We start from the raw sequence: 7657 nt of genomic DNA on the forward strand, positions 1-7657 counted from the left end.
GGGGGGTCTGTATACGGGGGAGAGGACTGGTGTGAGTCTGTATACAGGGGGAGAGGACTGGTGTGTGTGTGTGTGTGTGGGGGGGGGGGGTCTGTATACAGGGGGAGAGGACTAGTGTGTGGGGTCTGTATACAGGGGGAGAGGGGACCAGTGTGGGGTGTCTGTGTACAGGGGTTCTCTCCCCCTGTATACAGACCCCACATACCAGTCCTCTCCCCTGTATACAAACCCCACATACCAGTCCTCTCCCCTGTATACAGACCCCCCCCCCCACACCAGTCCTCTCCCCCTGTATACAGACTCACACCAGTCCTCTCCCCCTGTATACAGACCCCCCGACACATGAGTCCTCTCCCCCTGTATACAGACTCCACACACACACGCCTGTACTCTCCCCTGTATACAGACCCCACACACCAGTCCTCTCCCACTGTATATAGACCCCACACACCAGTCCTCTCCCCCTGTATACAGACCCCACACACCAGTCCTCTCCCCCTGTATACAGACCCCACGTACCAGTCCTCTCCCCTTTATACAGACCCCACACACCAGTCCTCTCCCCCTGTATAGACTCCACACACCAGTCCTCTCCCCTGTATACAGACTACACACACACCAGTCCTCTCCCCCTGTATACAGACCACACACACCAGTCCTCCCCCTGTATACAGACCACACACACCAGTCCTCTCCCTGTATACAGACCACACACACCAGTCCTCTCCCCTGTATACAGACCCCACACACCAGTCCTCTCCCCCTGTATACAGACACCACACACACCAGTCCTCTCCCCCTGTATACAGACTTCACACACACCAGTCCCCTCCCCTGTATACAGACCACACACACCAGTCCTCTCCCCCTGTATGCAGACCACACACACCAGTCCTCCCCCTGTATACAGACCCCACACACCAGTCCTCTCCCCTGTATACAGACCCCACACACCAGTCCTCTCCCCTGTATACAGACCACACACACCAGTCCTCTCCCCTGTATACAGACCACACACCAGTCCTCTCCCCCTGTATACAGACCCCACACACACCAGTCCTCTCCCCTGTATACAGACCCCACACACTAGTCCTCTCCCCTGTATACAGACCCCACACACCAGTCCCCTCCCCTGTATACAGACTTCACACACACCAGTCCCCTCCCCTGTATACAGACCACACACACACACACCAGTCCTCCCCCTGTATACAGACTCCACACACACCCGTCCTCTCCCCCTGTATACCCCTCCATGCTACTATGGATATTGCAGCTTCCTTCACTCTGTTTCTGCACAGTGAATGGTGCAGCAGCTCACTACTTCCTACTTCCGGTCGAGGCCCCGCCCCTCCTGGTGACATCACACCTCAAAGGAGAGGATACATTCTAGCATCTACCGTGAGGGGTGTGTGGGTGCACTGTGTGATGTTCTGCAGGGTGAGGGGTGTGTGGGTGCACTGTGTGATGTTCTGCAGGGTGAGGGGTGTGTGGGTGCACTGTGTGATGTTCTGCAGGGTGAGGGGTGTGTGGGTGCACTGTTATGTGATGTTCTGCAGGGTGAGGGGTGTGTGGATGCACTGTTATGTGATGTTCTGCAGGGTGAGGGGTGTGTGGATGCACTGTTATGTGATGTTCTGCAGGGTGAGGGGTGTGTGGATGCACTGTTATGTGATGTTCTGCAGGGTGAGGGGTGTGTGGGTGCACTGTTATGTGATGTTCTGCAGGGTGAGGGGTGTGTGGGTGCACTGTGTGATGTTCTGCAGGGTGAGGGGTGTGTGGGTGCACTGTGTGATGTTCTGCAGGGTGAGGGGTGTGTGCGTGCACTGTTATGTGATGTTCTGCAGGGTGAGGGGTGTGTGCGTGCACTGTTATGTGATGTTCTGCAGGGTGAGGGGTGTGTGGGTGCACTGTTATGTGATGTTCTGCAGGGTGAGGGGTGTGTGGGTGCACTGTTATGTGATGTTCTGCAGGGTGAGGGGTGTGTGGGTGCACTGTTATGTGATGTTCTGCAGGGTGAGGGGTGTGTGGGTGCACTGTGTGATGTTCTGCAGGGTGAGGGGTGTGTGGGTGCACTGTTATGTGATGTTCTGCAGGGTGAGGGGTGTGTGGGTGCACTGTGTGATGTTCTGCAGGGTGAGGGGTGTGTGGGTGCACTGTTATGTGATGTTCTGCAGGGTGAGGGGTGTGTGGGTGCACTGTTATGTGATGTTCTGCAGGGTGAGGGGTGTGTGGGTGCACTGTTATGTGATGTTCTGCAGGGTGAGGGGTGTGTGGGTGCACTGTTATGTGATGTTCTGCAGGGTGAGGGGTGTGTGGGTTAGGGATGTCACGATACCAGAATTTTGAGTTCAATACCAATACCAGCTTTCTTATTTCGATACTCGATACTAATTCGATACTAAATAAAGTTTGTAAAAAAAAAAAATGTAAAAATACAAATATAATATTTTTTTTTTTTGAAAAAAAGGGAACAGGGATTATTAGAACCTTTATTATGATTATTGTTTTTTTAATTTAAACTTTTTTTAAACACTTTTTAATTCCTCTCTACCCCGCAGCATACCTCTCTGTGCACAACTCCCAGTATACCTACTTATGCACTACAACTCCCAGCATACCTTCTTGTGGTGATTTGTAGTGCACAAGTGGGTATGCTGGGAGTTGTGGTGCATAAGAAGGTATGCTGGGAGTTGTAGTACACAAGGAGGTATGCTGGGAGTTGTAGTACACAAAAGGTATGCTGGGATGTTTTGTCGGGAGGCTGCTGCTGCACAACTGCAACTCCCAGCATACCTCCTTGTGCACTACAACTCCCAGCATACCTCCTTGTGTACTACAACCCTCAGCATACCGCCTTGTGCACTACAAATCCCCAGAATTCCTCCTTGTGTGCAACTCCCCACAAGAAGGTGTGCTGGGAGTTGTAGTGCACAAGAAGGTATCCTGGGAGTTGTAGTGCACAAGGAGGTATGCTGGGAGTTGCAGTTGTGCAGCAGCAACCTCCTGACACAACTTCCAGCAGCACAACTTCTTGTGCACTACAACCCCCAGCATACCACATTGTGCACAAAGAGGTATGCTGGGGGTTGTAGTGCACAAGGAGGTATGCTGCTGGGAGTTGTAGTGCATTAGCAGCCTCCTAACACAACAACTCCCAGCAGCACACCTCCTTGTGCACTACAACTCCCAGCATACCTGCTTGTGCACTCCCCACAAGAAGGTATGCTGGGAGTTGTAGTGGACACAGAGGTATGCTGGGAGTTGTTGTGTCAGGAGGCTGCTAATGCACCACAACTCCCAGCAGCATACCTCCTTGTGCAATACAACCCCCAGCATACCTTTGTGCCAAAGGAGGTATGCTGAGAGTTGTAGTGCACAAGAAGGTGTGCTGCTGGGAGTTGTAGTGCATTAGCAGCCTCCTGTCACAACAACTCCCCACAAGAAGGTATGCTGGGAGTTGCTGTGCCACTGTACCGGAGGACCCCGAGGGAAGGGGGGGGGCAGGATTGTGGACACCGGAGGGTGCGAGGGACCGCATTGCATCGGCAGGTCCTGGGGCTGGTGGGTACGGGGGACCCGGCTGCAGCAGTGGGTCCTGAGTAGGGGGGGGGAATAGTTAAATGACTGCCGCCCGCGAGGTCGCGGGCCGCAGTCATTAGCAGTGGGGGCCGCTCCATATGCAGCAGACTCCTGCTGCATATGGAGCGGCTCAGGAGGTGTTAATGCCACTGTCAGGTGTGACAGCGGCATCTACCCTGTAAAATAGCCGGCACTAGCGATCGCTATGTTCTGGCTATTTAAATTTGGTGCCGCCGGGAGCGGAGAGCGCGCGGGCGGAGGAGGGCACACCAGGGGGCAGGGTGCGGCACACAGAGAACATGGCTGGCGCTCAGGTAGCCGCCGGCCGTGTTCTCTGTACCATACTTTATGTTAAGCTGCGTTATTAGGCAGTTTAACATAAAGTATCGATACCAGGAAATCCTGGTACCGAACCTTTTTTCTGCCCGAGATATCGATAGTAGTATCGATATTTCGGTGCATCGTGCATCACTAGTTTGGGTGCACTGTGATGTTCTGCAGGGTGAGGGGTGTGTGGGTGCACTGTTATGTGATGTTCTGCAGGGTGAGGGGTGTGTGGGTGCACTGTGTGAGGTTCTGCAGGGTGAGGGGTGTGTGGGTGCACTGTGATGTTCTGCAGGGTGAGGGGTGTGTGGATGCACTGTGTGATGTTCTGCAGGGTGAGGGGTGTGTGGGTGCACTGTGTGATGTTCTGCAGGGTGAGGGGTGTGTGGGTGCACTGTGTGATATTCTGCAGGGTGAGGGGTGTGTGGGTGCACTGTTATGTGATGTTCTGCAGGGTGAGGCGTGTGGGTGCACTGTGTGTTGTTCTGCAGGGTGAGGGTGTGTTTGGGTGCACTGTTATGTGATGTTCTGCAGGGTGAGGGTGTGTGTGGGTGCACTGTGATGTTCTGCAGGGTAAGGGGTGTGTGGGTGCACTGAGTGTTGTTCTGCAGGGTGAGGGGGTGTGGGGTGCACTGTTATGTGATGTTCTGCAGGGTGAGAGGTGTGTGGGTGCACTGTGTGTTGTTCTGCAGGGTGAGGGGTGTGTGGGTGCACTGTTATGTGATGTTCTGCAGGGTGAGGGGTGTGTGAGTGCACTGTTATGTGATGTTCTGCAGGGTGAGGGGTGTGAGTGCACTGTTATGTGATGTTCTGCAGGGTGAGGGGTGTGTGAGTGCACTGTTATGTGATGTTCTGCAGGGTGAGGCTTGTGTGAGTGCACTGTTATGTGATGTTCTGCAGGGTCAGGGGTGTGTGGGGGCACTGTGATGTTCTGCAGGTTGAGGGGTGTATGAGTGCACTGTTATGTGATGTTCTGCAGGGTGAGGGGTGTGTGAGTGCACTGTTATGTGATGTTCTGCAGGGTCAGTGTGTGTGTGGGCACTGTGATGTTCTGCATGGTGAGGGGTGTGTGGGTGCACTGTGTGATGTTCTGCAGGGTGAGGGGTGTGTGGGCACTGTGATGTTCTGCAGGGTGAGGGGTGTGTGGGTGCACTGTGTGATGTTCTGCAGGGTGAGGGGTGTGTGGTTGCACTGTGATGTTCTGCAGGGTGAGGGGTGTGTGAGTGCACTGTTATGTGATGTTCTGTAGGGTGAGGGTTGTTTGAGTGCACTGTTATGTGATGTTCTGCAGGGTGAGGGGTGTGTGAGTGCACTGTTATGTGATGTTCTGCAGGGTGAGGGGTGTGTGAGTGCACTGTTATGTGATGTTCTTCAGGGTCGGGTGTGTGGGGGCACTGTGATGTTCTGCAGGTTGAGGGGTGTGTGAGTGCACTGTTATGTGATGTTCTGCAGGGTGAGGGGTGTGTGAGTGCACTGTTATGTGATGTTCTGCAGGGTCAGTGTGTGTGTGGGCACTGTGATGTTCTGCAGGGTGAGGGGTGTGTGGGTGCACTGTGATGTTCTGCAGGGTGAGGGGTGTGTGAGTGCACTGTTATGTGATGTTCTGCAGAGTGAGGGGTGTGTGAGTGCACTGTTATGTGATGTTCTGCGGGGTCAGTGTGTGTGTGGGCACTGTGATGTTCTGCATGGTGAGGGGTGTGTGGGCACTGTGATGTTCTGCAGGGTGAGGGGTGTGTGGGCACTGTGATGTTCTGCAGGGTGAGGGGTGTGTGGGTGCACTGTGATGTTCTGCAGGGTGAGGGGTGTGTGGGTGCACTGTGATGTTCAGCAGGGTGAGGGGTGTGTGAGTGCACTGTTATGTGATGTTCTGCAGGGTGAGGGGGGGGCACTGTGTGATGTTGTGCAGGGTCAGGGGTGTGTGAATGCACTGTTATGTGATATTCTGCAGGGTCAGGGGTGTGCGGGGGCACTGTGATGTTCTGCAGGGTCAGGGTGTGTAGGGGCACTGTGTGATGTTGTGCAGGGTCAGTGGTGTTTGGGTGCACTGTTATGCTATGTTCTACAGGATCAGGGGTGTGTGGGAGCATTGTTATGCAATGTTCTGCAGGGTGAGGGGTGCCCTGTAATGTGATGTTCTGCAGGCTTGGGGGGCTGTTATTGCAGTGTGTTATGTTGCATGTTTTGCAGGGTCAGGTGGCTGTTGGTGCATTATGCACTGTTCTGCAAGGTCAGGTGTGTGTGGGTGCAGTGTGTGATGTTCTGCAAGGTCAGGGGTGTGTGGGTGCACTGTGTGATGTTCTGCAAGGTCAGGGGTGTGTGAAATCCTTGTTATGTGATGTTCTGCAGGCTGAGGTGTGTGGGTGCACTGTTATGTAATGTTTTGCAGGGTCAGGGGTGTGTGGGTTCCTTGTTTTGTGATGTTATGCATGGTCAGGGGTGTGTGGGTGTCCTGTTATTTGATGTTCTGCAGGGTCAGAGGTCTGTGGGTGTACCGTTATGCAATGTTCTTCAGGGTCAGGGGTCGGTGGATGTGGTGAAGCTAGAATGTAGCTGCCAGAGGTTGGTCTGAGGTCACGGGGGGGGGGGGGGATGCACACAAATTAATTAGTTTTTCTGCAAAAATGTATGAAAAAAAGGAATAAAAAGACATAGGGGGAGATTTATCAAACTGGTGTAAAATAGAATTGGCTCAGTTGCCCCTAGCAACCAATCAGATTCCACTTAGTCTTCACAGGTTCTTTGGAAAATTAAAGGTGAAATCTGATTGGTTGCTAGGGGCAACTAAGACAATTCTCCTTTACACCAGTTTGATAAATCTCCCCCAAAGTGTCAACCCGGCCAAAGCAGTGTACTGTCATGGCTCCACCCAGGTAAGCAGGGTACCTGCACTATGTTATGTTGCATGTTCTGCAGGGTCAGGAGTGTGTGGGAGCATTGTCATGCAATGTTCTGCAGGGTTAGGCGTGTGTTAGTGCACTGTTGTGATATTCTTCAGGGTCAGAGGTTTCTTTGAAAATCGTAAATTCGATTTTCAAGGGAAAGAAAAAAAAATGCGCTTCAACTTGCAGGGGGAGCAGTGGTGCTCTGGGCAAGCTGCTCCTCCTGCAGGTCAGAGCAGGACCACACACCCGCACCCAGAGAACCGCAAAAGCCGCCCTATCAAACACAGACCCACCTACATGATCGCTGCCTGCCCGCACCCGGAGCACCGCAGTCGCCACTTGCCCGCACCTAGAGCACCGCAGCCGCCGCTCGCCCCCACTCGGAGCACCGCAGCCACCGCCGTGGAGCTGGTGCCCGCTTCATGGTGTGAATAGTGTGCCTGTCACTGTGTACTACCCCCAATACTACTCCCCATACTTCTCTACTACTACCCCCAATACTACTCCCCATACTTCTCTACTACTACCCCCAATACTTCTCCCAATACTGCTCTACTGCTTGCACTTCCATTGCTGCTACTACTACCCCCAATACTACTCTACTACTACCCCCACTCCTGATACTACTACTCCCAAAACTACTGCTACTACGCCCACTACAGCTACTTCCCTTATCTAGTACTACACCCCTCTTCTTCTTCTATGCTTATACATTCCTTATCCACTATGCCTCTACTACTACAACCTGCATAAAATAGATAAAAAAAAAAAAAATCAAGATTTACATTAAGAATCGAGAATTAAAAAAAAAAAAATTGAGATTTTATTTTTTGGCCATATCACCCGGATGTCATCAGATTGATTATATC

This window comes from Dendropsophus ebraccatus, chromosome 8 (genome assembly GCF_027789765.1).
Source record: "Dendropsophus ebraccatus isolate aDenEbr1 chromosome 8, aDenEbr1.pat, whole genome shotgun sequence".
In the NCBI taxonomy this organism is placed as follows: domain Eukaryota; kingdom Metazoa; phylum Chordata; class Amphibia; order Anura; family Hylidae; genus Dendropsophus; species Dendropsophus ebraccatus.